This window comes from Lissotriton helveticus, chromosome 6, assembly GCF_964261635.1.
Source record: "Lissotriton helveticus chromosome 6, aLisHel1.1, whole genome shotgun sequence".
Lineage (NCBI taxonomy): Eukaryota > Metazoa > Chordata > Amphibia > Caudata > Salamandridae > Lissotriton > Lissotriton helveticus.
This window is the reverse complement of record NC_136067.1, coordinates 123669129-123684380: the sequence shown is the minus strand read 5'-3', so window position 1 is coordinate 123684380 and position 15252 is coordinate 123669129.

Here is a 15252-nt window from a genome sequence, read left to right as displayed (position 1 = left end):
GAAGGCAGCACAACGCGCCAAGATCCGGATGTCACCGTGGTGGTTTCATAGTTGAGAGGCACTTCATCTGCAGTGGGGCGCCGAGATCCGGATGGCACCGAGGTGATGTCTAGCAAGTTGCTGTACTGGTGTGGTCATCCTACAATGCTGAAACTCGGCGTGGGTCGCCCCATTAGCCTGTGAGATGGCGTCAGTAGCAGACCGATGTGCGAATAGGCCGAAGGCAGCACAACGCGCCAAGATCCGGATGTCACCGTGGTGGTTTCATAGTTGAGAGGCACTTCATCTGCAGTGGGGCGCCGAGATCCGGATGGCACCGAGGTGATGTCTAGCAAGTTGCTGTACTTGTGTGGTCATCCTACAATGCTGAAACTCGGCGTGGGTCGCCCCATTAGCCTGTGAGATAGCAGTTCTTTGGATTTGGGCCTGGCTCGTCTGCTGTAGTGGGGCGCCCCTTTACCGTTTCAGTTGCCATTCAGCTGAGTTCGGCTGCTCTTGATGCTACAGCGACAGGCGGCTGCAACAGGACTCTCAAAATGGCGGCCTGTTCTTTGGATTTGGGCCTGGTCCACTAAAATGGCCCTGGGACACCTTAGAACTCGGACGCTCGATTTTTTTTTCCTTTCCTGTACATGCAAAAAAAGGTAAATGCCCGGTACGTTACACGCTTCATCTGCCACGATGAACTCTCTAGAGGAACCGAAAAAAAATATAGTTGTGGTAACTATACCATGCATCGTCATATGGAGAGGTGGCACCAATTAATTATAGTGCTGCATAAAAGAGAGATTTGGAGGAGAACCCCTGACCTGCTAGTACATTCATCAAAGAAGTGGCACTGAGAGCTTCAGAGGCAAGGGAAACGGTCCCAAATATTTAGAAGAACTTTGGAAAGATTAAAATGACATGTTTAGATTGTGGCAAATTTATTTCATGTGGACATCTGAGTGTTACTCTAATAAATACAGCATATGAACATCATCATAGTCGATGGTTGGTAGAGACATTTTGACTATATCCTGGACCTGCCCGTCCTCGCCCAAAATGGCGCCGGAATAAATGGGACTCGTAACTCCTTGTTGTGTACTGGTTGCAGAACCTTGAAATCACGAGATACGTATGCAGTTTTGAAGCATATGGCGGGCGGGGACGAGAATTGATTGAATATTTCGACATCCCTATTGATATTAAGTTCTGATGTGTTATTGATTACTGTACTGTTGAAAGTTCGAATTAACGTCACCCATGGTACTTGCCCGCAAATGTATATCTAGATAATTTTATTGTAACTGGCCCTGTCGTATTTTAATTATAAAATGTACGTCCACCGATTCCGTAACTGTTAGACACCTTAGTTCTTGCAACCTAATGGCCCGCCCGTTATGTTCCTCTACAGTGTAAATGTCTATTTATCATATACGATTACAGTTTGCTCCGTGGCAGGCCCACGTGGTTATAGGCTCGTATTTTTATAATGAAATTTTCACAATAAAGGTTTTTAAAAGAAAACATGGTAGTAGTATATACATTGGTAAAGTTTTTAATAATAGTGACTGTTTTAGAATCATTAAAAGGCAAGTGAAATAAAGCAGACCAATTACATGAAGGGTAAAAGGTATAATACGAAGGAACGCAGTAAAGATAAATGGTCAAGGGCTGTTGTGTTTTCTATTCCTGCAACATAAAGTGATCGATAAGAATCTCATATTCAGGCGTATCGGCGACTAAGACAGCAGGTCGACCCTCTTTTGCTCAACGGCTCCGTCATGGGACGAAGAAACGCTCTTTTTCTCGAAAAAAGAATATATTTTACTTGCAGGACAGTTGTAAAATTTCCGGGAAAGTACATTAGCCTGGAACATTATAACATATATTTAAGAAAAAATAATGTTCGGAAGTAATGAAAAGCGTAATTTTTAGGTCATATGACCAAGCCTTTCATCATTACAATAAGAAAAGTAAAATGAACCAATGAAAAGTTTTATTAACAAGTCACATGACTTGTTATGCTTACGTTACGCGCTGCGCGCCCCGGATGACTTCCGGATGCGCTAACGCGGCGCGTCATATGACGCATTACGCGACAACGCAGGTACAGAATATAGTCAAAATGTCTCCACCAACCAGCGGTCGGAACACAACCCCTTTCAGCAGGCTAAATAGTTCTGTTAAATGACAACAGAAGGGACAGGCAACAAGAACTATTAGTCAAAGAGGGGAGGGCTAGTTCTTCTCTACCGGGTTACATTGGGGCGGTATCGGAACTGATCGAATTGGTAGTCTACAGTGTTTCTGGATGTTTCAGACCGAAGCTGGGGTTAGCATGAGAGCAGCACCATTTCGTAGCTCCGTCGTGGTCATTCCGCAACCAATCATGGCAGCCGTTCTTTATCGTTATTTTGGGCGGGGTGGGTGGCGGAGCAGAGCTGTTTTGCAGCCATCATTGTGTGGAGTTCAGTTCATCTCACTAGTTTTGTATTTGTCATGAGGGGTTGTTCCTAATGTTTCTATTTTAGCGAGGTCAAAAAGAGATCCCATTAGTGGCCTACTGATTTTGCTCGATTCCTTTTCTTTTTTTTTACACGATTTTTCGTTATCTGCAAAGACTAAACAGAGTATTGCGACTCTGTGTTTGTTTGTAAATAGAGAATGAACCAAAGAGAACTAATTCTAAAACAGTAAATACTTGGATAACAATGAATCAAATGGAGAGAGAAGCAGGCACGACGGATTACAATGGGGGCAAAGACCTGCGTTAACTACCTTTCACTATCTGCAAAGAGAGAGTACTCCTAATAGAAATGAGGGGGGGGGCCACCATTCAAAGCAGATCAGTGTGCATAAACACGAAAATGTTTTCACTTACCACGTACTTGACATTCGACAGCTTATGATATTTGCTATTAAAAAACCATTGAAATTCACTGAAAAAACCATAGGTTATAGACCATATATAGTTAGGAATTAGCATTTACAAAACCTTGAAAATTCACTGAAAAAACCATAGGTTATAGACCATATATAGTTAGGAATTAGCATTTAAAAAACCTTATTTTACTCACACAAAACCATTGAAATTCCATATATAGTTAGTTGCACTAACTATATATCGCGCACCTGCAATCCACTGCTGATGATGTCACATATTACATCATTCATGACATGGTCAGTGACATCACTGATGACATCACTGATGACATCTCAAATGACATCACTGATGACATCACTGATGACAACATCCAGTGACTGTATGTTTCTGTAAAGTTAAAATGTGTCTTACATATTGAAGAATGAGTGGAAGTATAAGTGTCTGGACAAAGGATTTAGTAGGTGCATGACTGAATGCATGAGTGAGTGATTAAATGTGTCTCACTGAGTGCATGGGTTAGTGACTAAAGTGTCTTAATTTGTGCATCATTATGTCTGTTGTTCTGTAAACTGCTGCATGTTTTGATCAGTAGCTATATGATTAACTATATGGGTTATTGATTGATTGCCCAAGTATTTGCATGGGAGACTGAGTGTGTGTGTGGCTGGATGGGAGGTGTGTGACTCTGTACAGATCAATGTGTACTTGTATCAATGATTGTATAAGAGAGTAAGTATGTGTTAGTATATGGTTGAAAACGTAAGGTGCTCTATGTTTAACTGTATAGAGTAGAAAATGGAAGTGTGATTGATTCTTTACAGGACTGACTAGGTGTGTGAGTAACTCCATGGATGAGTGGCAGAGTGTGAGTGTCTGTATAGGTGTATGAGTGCATATGATTGTGTTGTAAACATGAGTGATTGTATGTATGAATGATTGTATGGGTGAATGAGTGAATGTGTGTGTAGACGTAGGAATCAGTGAGTACGTATGTAGTAACTAGTATTGGTGTGTCAATGGTTTCAAAAATTATACTCTGTTTTTAACACTGGGTGAAACAGAGGTTATATTAAAATGTGAGGAGATGCATTGTATTGTCACATGAATGATATCATCAGTGATGTGATCATTGATGTCAAGTGAGATGTCATCAGTGATGTCATTTGAGATGTCATCAGTGATGTCATCAGTGATGTCACTGACCATGTCATGAATGATGTAATATGTGACATCATCAGCAGTGGATTGCAGGTGCGCGATATATAGTTAGTGCAACTAACTATATATGGAATTTCAATGGTTTTGTGTGAGTAAAATAAGGTTTTTTAAATGCTAATTCCTAACTATATATGGTCTATAACCTATGGTTTTTTCAGTGAATTTTCAAGGTTTTGTAAATGCTAATTCCTAACTATATATGGTCTATAACCTATGGTTTTTTCAGTGAATATATATATATATATATGTCATTCCAAAGCTTTTGGGCATTTGGAATGACATATATATATATATATATATATATATATATATATATATATATATATGCAGCAAAATATATATATATAATGCAAAAAAGCTCCTTCCGGGATACAGGGACCCTTCAAAGGTTGGCGCATACTCCGGCAGAGCAGGCTGGTACTCAATTCCAATAACACAATCCAATGCAAGTGCCCTCTCAAGAAGAAAGCAGGTAATCAAGTAGTCAATAATCCAGGTTTCTTCCTCACAACGCGTTTCAGCGAGAGCCTTGTTCACGTGTAGAAAGTGCACATGAAAAGCAGACACTGATAAAGTTTTCAACCCAGCAATGTGTCAACATGAAAAAAGGACTATCCTTACAATGAGTCTTCCGAAAATGGCGGCCATCATGGAAGGGTGTGATACACTTAGTATAAATATGAAATTACACGTATACGTGAAAAACACATATTGACATAATAAAATTCATGCGCCAATGTTTAGGAAATACAGTTGATGCAATGACAAGGTAAAATACCGAAAATGACACCTAAGTACCTATGATCTCTTAAACATTCCTGATATTCGGGAGCGCTAGGTGGCGCTGAACCTGCATGGCTGTCTCAGCGTAGTGCTCTCGCCAAACAGGAGCTTAAACAATTATAATCCTCATCCTGCCTACAATTTTGGTGCTGAAACCTCACAGAAAAAGCAAGAAGCCTCACTGCGGCCGTGGGGCGAGTTTCGACCCGAACCCTGCAGGTGCGAGGTCAATAGCTGGATGTCGGTGTACCGCGGACTGGAGGGCGAACAAGCGCTGGTCCCCCGGGACGGCCGGACGATCTGCGCAAGGCCGGGGAGGCACAGGCCGGACGCCGGGACTAGATGGCGATCGGCTGCAATACCCAGGAGTACACAGAGCGCCCACGCACTACTGGCGCCCCTAGAACCTGCCATAATTGGACTGCTGCGGTGGGCGCTTCACGGGGGCATTGTTTGCAGGCCCCCTCCCAGACCGCCATTACTGAGGGTGACCACGAGTGAGGCGCCGGAAGTCTACGTGGCGTCCCAGTGGCAGTGCCCACCATTGCTGCAGGTCAGTGCCCCTCACCTCTGCAAAGTGGTCGAGGATACAGTGCAGAGTGGTCAAGGTTGCGGTGATCGGCTGTGTGGGAGCCGGAGCACAGTGTGGAGTTCCCGACGCTGCGGAGGAGGCAGGCGGGGCCGCCATTTTTGGCTTTGAAATACCGCGGGTCCCTGGGGTAAATATGAGGCCGCTGCGCCGGGCAGGCGCTTTGCACATCTCACCCAACTGCGCAGCCAGAGGTGGGTACCCAGCGCTTAACCTGGGACATCTGCCATAGCCAAGCAGCTCCGTAATCAGGAAGGGACACACATCGCGGTAAGACACACAGGCACATGCCGCCATTTTGTGATTGTACGTGCTGCTGCACCAGGGTCACTGCCCCCACTGGCTACTGTTCTGCAGGTCCCGCAGTCAATGCACAACCAGATACTGTGCAACAATCTTGGAATCACTACTAACCACTGGCGCATGGTGGCAGTGGGGCCTGCTTTGATTCGGCTGATGCCTGTGCCCAGGGGGGACACACAGGCTGGTGTACAACGTGCCTGCACCCTCATCTGCTTGAGAGGAAGCCCCTGCACATCCACCTCGCCCCCTGGAGGTAGCGGCACGGCTCACCTGTTATATACGAGACTATCCTGCCTGGCCACGGACCGGGGACTGGCGTGAACTCTAGGCGCCTGAGCCGCACAAACTGAGGGACGCCTGCGGACGTCACCACTGAGCCTGCCAAGATTGGGCTGACGGCACACATGTGCACCTGGAACAAGTTGCCACTCCTCCCTCACTAGCCACAATCGCATAGCACGCAGCCCGGCGCAATGGGCAAAACAGAGTCGCGGCAGTCGAAACTGCTGTTTGATGCACGCAAGGCTTCGGGGGCGAACTCCAAGACCCAGGGGGACGACTACCCACCAGAGACAAGGGAGGAAGGATGGAAAACCCTCCTGGTGAGCATGCAGCAAAGCCTCACTTCCATTGACTCTAAAATAGACTCCATGAATCACTGCCTGGACAACGTAGTGGCGAAACTGGATGGGCACGAGGAGCGCCTCAAGGAGGCTGAGCAGAGAATGTCGGACCTGGAGGACGAGGCAACCACCAATAGGCAACAAATGGCGCAAATGGACAAACTCCTAAAGCTCATAGTGGACAAAATTGAGGAGTTGGAATCGCGCTCCTGAAGAAATAATGTCCGCATGATGGGCCTTGCCGAAACAACCAACACGGGCCGGCTTGAAGATTACATGGAGCGCCTGTTGATTGAACTTTTTGGGAGAGACTCTTTTTCTGCACAGTTGGTGATCGAACGGGCGCACCGCACCTTGACTCAGAAGCCCCCTCCGGGAGCAACACCACGCCCGATTATAATGAAGTTCCTTAATTACCGTGACAGGGATACATTACTGCGGCTGGCAAGGGAGAAAGGAGATGTAAAATACGAAAATACCACATTGTAAATGTAAATGTGTGTAAATGTATGCGTCTTGTAGAGTGCACTGCTGCCCTGAGGCGTCGTGGCGCTGTAGACTGCTGGGGAACCCGTCCTGGCTATCCCTGTGAGATGGTCCCTACTGGGTATCTCCAAGGTGAAACCAGGCATGCCCGGCGAATGTGGGGGGCCGTTGTAGAGATGAGGCAAGCTAATGCCCAGAGTTGCCGAGTGTGATCCCTGGTTAGAGTAGGCACCGAGGCGAGAATTATCGAGTCAGCTGACCCTGGTCCACGACCCTGCCGCATCGGGATTGAACCCTGGTCCCGGGCCGTTCACTACTTCCGGGTCTGCCGCCTCTAACCGGTGAGCCACACCGGTTTCACCCAGGCGGTACAGGAGGCCCGGCGAAATTACCTGGCGGTGAAAAAACAACTGCAATCCCGGAGTACCCAGTACGCGATGCTATATCCGGTGAGGCTGCGGATCCGTCACCGTGGCCGTCAACATATTTTCATGACACCCCAGCAGGCTGAGGACTACCTTAAGTGGGACAGAAGATCGTTATCCAGAGATGCTGCTGCACGATGCCGCTCACGTTCTCACTCTCCCTTGTCGGAGCCATCTTGAGATGCAGTACTTGCATTACTTTGGACATGGGTCGGAATGCCACATGGTGCCGCAAAAGTGATCAGCTGATTGGTGATGTATGACTTTGTTATTGACATAAGGCGCATATTGGCTCCTGGCCGCTGACCTCGGCCCCACCAGCTCGGCCCCTGAGACCCACGTGGTTGTGGACGGGTGAAATAGGGAGGTGAAGTGGATAAGCGGGAGCCCCTGGCGGCCCCCATTGTGGGCATTACCCTTTGTTAACTCATGTGTTTAAAGGTTGGGGATTCAATCGCAGGGTAGTATGACTCAGGAGTTTATTTAGGGGGGGGGTGTTCTTTCTTTGGGAGGGGATGTCATACCTGGCAAGTTGGGGACGCCGGAGAGGGAGGTGGATGGGAGGGTATATGATGTTGGTGTATATTGTGCCGAAGTAGTGTTGATATCCACATTATGCTCTAAGGCTGGAGCTGAGTCCCGAGTGTTTTCCCTAGTCGAGTCTTCGTCACGTGCTTGCCCACCGCTTTATGCTATGTACATTGAAGGACTCTATGGGCAACACTAAGGCGCGTCAGATTATCAAACTAACCTCCTGGAATGTTCAAGGCCTCAACGACCCCAAAAAGCGTAGGCAGGTTTTGGGATATCTGGACAGGCATGGTATAAATGTAGCCCTTCTACAGGAGACGCATCTCGCTCCTGGAAACACTATGCAATTCGCTGCCAGATGGGCCACAAGTCTCACCTTCTCATCCTATTCTAATTACTCTAGAGGTGTTACAGTTCTGATAAAGCGAGGGGTGGCATTTACGCCCAAGGGGGTGGACAATGATAGAGAGGGCAGATTTTGTCCCATCTGGGGACGCTTACATACACACGATGTTTTGTTTGCTAATTTTTATGGCCCAAAGTGGACAATCCTACTGCTCTATACTATGGGGTAAAATCCAAACGCTGGGTATCACACACGTAATATGGGGAGGGGACTTTAACACTGCACTGAGGCCTAGTTTGGATAGGTCACGACCACTCCCTTCATACTACACTAACACACAACGCATGCTCTGCGACATAATTGATGGTAATAACTTGTCTGATGCTTGGAGATACGTACATCCCGCACTTCGGAAAGGCACGCACTATTCTACCTTACACTCTACCTGGGCACGCCTGGATTATGTCTTCATCTCTGCGGGAGTTACTCCCGGGCTACTTCACGCATCCCACTTAGCCCGCACATTCTCCGATCACTCCCCGGTCCTCCTAGAATTACAAATTCCCCATGAATGCTCCCCATACCTGTCTTGGCGACTCAACCCGGCACAGCTCCGAGATGCGGTCTTTAAGGCCGAATTGGAACAAGACATAAAGGATTTTTTTTAACGCAACATTTCCTCTGTGGATAGCATTACCACCATCTGGGAAGCCTTTAAGGTAACCATTAGGGGCTGGTGCATTGCCAAAGGGGAAGGTATCTTGAAATCCCTACGCACAGATCTGCACAATTTAGAGACTGAGCTGCGGGATCTGGAGCGCACCATTGATCGCTGCCCTGCAGACCTCACGATTCACGCCCGCATGCGCGACAAACTCTCTGAATACACACAAGTGGCTGACAGGGAGAGTAAATTCCTGGGACGCCCACACATGGCCCGTGTCTACGTGGAAGGGGACAGACCTGGGAAAGCATTGGCGAACTCGATTAAGCCCCCCTATTTTGCTTAACCATACTGTGTATAACTGCCTGACCTCATTGCATTGTTGTACCATGCTTTCAAATACTATAAAGGTTTTTGAAACTTTAAGAAAAAAAATTCCTGATATTCACCACAGTTATTGAACGGCTGTGAGGCAAGTGCACATGTCTCCTTGGACAGGATCTAGTATGCGTGGTAATAGAGCTGTCAATACAATATTGTGTGTTCTCTAGCATCTCTGTTACAGAGCTAGGTTGACCCATGGTGGTATTGACAGCGCGACTATCACGCATATTAGACATTGTCTTTGTAGGCATGCGCACTCGTGCTTCAGTCTTACAAGAACTGTGCAGAGTTAACAGGAATGTTTAGAAGAACTCACGTGCACTTTCCGGTAATTTGCCAGGTCATTGCCGTATCTGTATTTCTTATACCTGTGCACATGACGTTAATTAACTACTAATGTGTGCGTTTTTTACGAATACGCGTTCTCATGCTATTCTGTAAGCATGTTCAGATACACATATTGTATTGACAGCGCTATTACCACGCATACTAGACCCTGTCCTTGGAGACATGCGCACTCGCGTCACAGCCGTGCAATAACTGTGCTGAGTATGAGGAATGTTTATGAGATCATAGGTACTTAGGTGTAATTTTTGGTATTTTATCTTATCATTGCATCAACTCTATTTCCTAAACATGGGCGCATGAATTTTATTATGTCAATATGTGTTTTTCACGTATATGTGTAATTTCATGTTTATACTAAGGGTATTACACCCTTCCATGATGGCTGCCATTTTCGGAATACTCACTGTAAGGATAGTCCTATTTTCATGTTGACACATTGCTGGGTTGAAAACTTTATCAGTGTCTGCTTTTCATGTGCACTTTCTAAACGTGAACAAGGCTCTCACCGCAATGCGTTGTGTGGAATAAACCTGGATTATTGACTACTTGATTGCCTACTTTCTTCCTGAGACAGCACTTGCATTGGATTGTGTTATTAAAAGAGAAAGACAGGGAGGCAAGATGGCCGCTACATAGGAGCTCTCTGTAAGAGCTCCTGGGTGAGGGATAACTAGATCTTAGTTTAAATCCCGAAAAACCTAAGCAAAAGCCATCTTCGCCCCCACCTTCCACTCCCCTCAACACGAGGAACACGAGGAACAAACACCAACTTACCTGAAGATACCGGGTGACGAGAAAGCAAAATCCATCGAGACTGCTCCTGGCTGAACTGTAGATCGTCCGCCTGGGAAATCGACTGGACAGCCTAGACGGACTGAGGATCTTCGGCCTGGAGGATCGACCGGGCCGCCTTGGACGGTGGATCAATTGCCTGGATCAGTTGCCCGGAGGTCTGACTGCGGCGTGCCCGACCCACGCTGTGTCGGTGGCCACGAAGAAAGGGAGGCGTCCATGTTGCCCAGATGCTGGATGTCCCTGGAGGCGTTTCGGGAGGTGCTGCAGCGCTGGTCAGCTCTGGCGCCGACGCTTGTTGCAGCGCACCACTGAGACGGGGGCCCCGGGACCGGGGGCTGGCCTTGGGAGCGGTGCGGTGCGAGGAGCGGTGAGTGTGCACTGCCGACGCGGCTGGAGGCTTGGAGAGAGGAACGGATGAGGAGGAAGAGCGACGACAAGGAGACCTGGAGGTGGAGAGAGCCAGCGGGTGAGAGACACGGCGAGAGGAGAGCGGAATGGAATAAAGCTTACGCGGGAGCACTCGAAGCGGCGCGCCTGACCTTAAAATGGCGGCCGCTCGAGACATTTAAACTTGCACATAATAAATGAAGTAAACAAACGTGGAGACTAGACAGTGAAGAAGGACAAAGAAAAAGGAGAGAGACAGAGAAAGGAGCCTAAAACAAAGTTAATATGAGGCGAGAAAGGGAAAATGGACCAATGGAATAACGAAGGAAGTAAACAACCTGGTGACTAGAAAGTGAAAAAGGACAAAGAAACACAGAGAAAGGAGCCTAAAACATAGATAATATGAGGCGAGAAAGGGAAAATGGACCAAATTGAATAAGTAGAAAGAGAAAGTCCCCTGACTTTAGCAAGTACAAAACGGCGGACATCTTGGAATATCTAGTTTTTAACCGATATACCTCAATAAAGGGCCAACTATAATTAGTGTTACCAGTCACCGCAAATACAAGGCCCCAAGAACACCTCTGGAAGCGCATTTAGCATCACTGACATATCGAAATAAAAAGTGTGTAGTGTGTTCCAGCAGGGAACTACGCAATACAACTTAGTCAAAGGCTTCTAGGGAACTACGCAATACAAATAGCCTAAAGGCTCCTGGAGACCCCCAACGTGAATACGAAGCGGAAATGGAGGGAAGATACCGAGGGACGTCCGGGTCTCATGCAAAGAATATAGAATATCCTTCCACCCTATCCAAAAATGCTGCCAAAAAATTCAAACATACTACACTGAGAAAAAATCCGGACACTCTGTTCGCGGACCCATATTTTGATAGGGTTAAAGGTATCCTGATGAACGACCTGATATTCTACACAGACAAAACCGCCAAATGGCGTGATATCTTTACAAAAATGCTGTTCACAAAAGTGGTAAAAAATATACCACATGGCACAAAAATAACGACCTCAATAACCAAAAGAGGTAATACAGAAGTATGCATTACTATATACAAAACGGGAATAGTGCTGATACAAGCAACCAACAAAGAACTCGAGAAATTTGAGATAACCTTCCAAACGTTAAAGGAAACCATAGTAGGACCTAATCTCCAACATAATATAGTAAGACCAAATCACCAACAAAACATGACCCCACCAGATATCACACCCTACAACAACTACCCTGTCCCTAGAGATGTCAATCTGACTGACAATCAAATCTCTAACGACGGAGCTTTATCTGTTACGGCGATGGCAACACCGGACAATCAAATTTCTAACACCGGAGCTTTATCTGTTACGGAGATGGAAACACCGGAGAATGAGACTGAAATGATAACGGTGTATAATTTCATTGCAAATGAAGAGACAAACCAGACCGTAAGAGAAGAACCACTGCCACCATCTCACATGGCCACTCCAACGGAAGAGGGTAGCTCAGATCTGAGTGAGCGCCCCTATGATGAGAACAATGAAAGGAACCTAGTAGAGGCTATACACCCTCCCCAACCCCCTTCGAATACGAGACTAGAAGTCTACGGATCCACACCTACAAAAACACCCCCTACACCTAACAATATAAGAAACAATGATGACACCCTCAACAGAATCAGGAATCACAACCAAAGTAAGGATACAACGACAAGTTATGGGGCAACGAGAACAGACTACGCTCAGAGGAGAGCAAATGGCAGAACGCAGACTGCCAGATCTATCTCCCTTAAGAAATCACCCAGAACACAGAAAGAAATCAAGGAGCTAAAGAAACTAATAAGCAACATGGCACAAGACTCGCGGAAAGTTTCACAGATAATTGGGAAAATCTGGGAGATGACGGTAAACACGAATTCCAAAATCACCCACATCCAGAATCTAATACTCCGACCCAACCGACCAAACAGGACCAACCCCATTCCAGAAGAAGTAGCCCATGCCCTACTTCGATCTTATGAACAACAGGCTCCGAGAAAGGAAGAGATTATCGAAACTGTACCTATCGAAATTGTACCTATTGACCCGAATAGATTGTCCCGAAAGAATGATAGGAAAGCAATCCACCATAACCTACAACATATCCAGGTAAATCCAACCGAAGTAGAAAATGGAAATAGCGTCAAATCACAGAAAACTTTGAACTGCCTACTGCTTAACTGTCGCTCGGCAAATAAACACGCATCAGACATAGCCGCCTTAATCCTCAACAAAGAAATCGACCTGGCCATCCTCACGGAAACATGGCTCAATGAATCATCCTCTCCTACCATGGATCTTCTAGTACCACCACAATACAACATTGTCAGGTTGGACAGACCCAGGAAAGTGGGAGGAGGGATAGCGTGCATCCATCGCTCAGAGATAGAGGTCAACCAATTCCAATCCGACCATATAGAATCATGTGAATACCTTGGTCTTAACATAAGATCACCAAATAATCAAAATCACAACCTACATGCGTTTTACCACCCACCGGGAGATAACGCAAAGTTCACAGAGCATCTTATGGAGATCATAACTGCTAACTCTAACCCAGATGCCAACAACATATTCCTAGGGGACTTTAACCTCCACTGGGACGACGGCAATGATAATATGGTCAATTCGATCAAAGACTTCCTCAAGGAGCTAAACCTCTCGCAAATATGCACCCAGCCCACTCACTCACAAGGAGCGACTTTAGACTGGATAATTTCTAGAAACAAAGAAATCTCAATTACCGTCATAGACCCGTGTGATTGGTCTGATCATCACGCCATAACATTCGTGATACCGACAATGAAAAAGGGCAGGAACACGCAACCTCGCAAGGTCAAAAAACTGATACGAGATACAAAAGAAGCTAATATTGAACGATTGGTTGAAAGATGTGTGAAAGACCTGAAGCCAGGCATCAACGAGCAGAATGTAAATGAGCTGACTGATCATTACATAACCTCAATCGGTAATATAGTCAATGACACCTTACCGCAAAAACTGAAAAGTGTCTCGGAAAAGCCCAAAAATCCTTGGTTTAATGAGGCTTTGAACGAGGACAGGCGAAAACTGAGAATGGCAGAAAGGAAATGGAGACAACATCCCTCCTCCCCCGAACTGAAGGCCCTCAGAAAAACTAGAAAACAATATAATTTAAAGATAACTAGCGCCAAAAAAGAATTTATAAGGGCTGAACTGGACAATGCCAGAAACAGACCTCGAAAACTCTTCGAGATCCTAAAACAACAGTCAAACAAATTGACCAAAACGGCCCAAGAGAACCCAAAGAATCCCATAAGTTGTGAGAAATTCTCCTCATTTTTCATGGATAAAACTAAACTGCTAGAAGCTGAGCTCACAAATGCAGCGGCTAACCTCACGACCCATCCCGTTACCAAAAATAAGGCGAACGCGACAACGGAAGATCCCCCAACAAAAAATAAGGCAAGCTGGGATACATTCGAACTATACAACCAGGAAAAGATCGCCAAAACTCTAACGGAAATTAGACCCAACAACCACTACCAAGACCCGCTACCGGCAAAATGTGTAAGAGAAATCAGCCACACTCTAGTTCCAATCTGGACCGAGATAATAAATGCCTCACTATCACAAGGGACCCTCCCTGACTGCCTAAAAATGGGGCAGGTAGTTCCCATCATCAAAAAACCGACAGCGGATGCAACTGACCCAAATAATTATCGACCAGTGACCAACATCCCTTTACTGGCCAAACTTATTGAGAAATGCGTGCAAGGCCAACTGAGTCAACACATCGCTAAGTTCTCACTATTAGATGACTGCCAATCAGGTTTCAGAACAGGACACAGTACTGAAACTGCGATATTACATATTGTTGATGACGCCTTACAAGCCCTTGACCAAAATCATGCATGCCTACTGATTCTACTAGACTTGTCATCAGCATTTGACACGGTAAATCATGAGATACTGATGACCAGACTACATGACAGGATGGGTCTATCTGGAAATGTTTGGAAGTGGTTTAACTCCTTCCTGCAGAACAGGACTCAGCTATTCCTGGTCGACCAAGCAATCTCCTCCCCATGCCCTAACACAATAGGGGTCCCTCAAGGTTCAACGCTATCCCCAGATCTCTTCAACTTATATGTAGAACCTCTCACAGAGATTCTTCGGAATACACAGATCTCCTACCACATGTACGCAGACGACACACAAATATACATGAAGATTGCCTGCAGTGATGACATTGACCTTATGAATGAAACTCTAAAGAAAGCGTTGCATTGGCTAACAGCCAACCATTTGAAACTCAACGCCAACAAAACAGAATTCCTGTTAATCTCACCGACAAGAAGTCAACCAGAGGTAAAGGAATGGGCTAAAATGGTAACTGCGCTTAACTGCACTCCGACACTTGTTAATTCAGCCAAATCTCTAGAAATTACACTAGACGAGAACCTAGACATGAAAGAACACATCAATGCAAT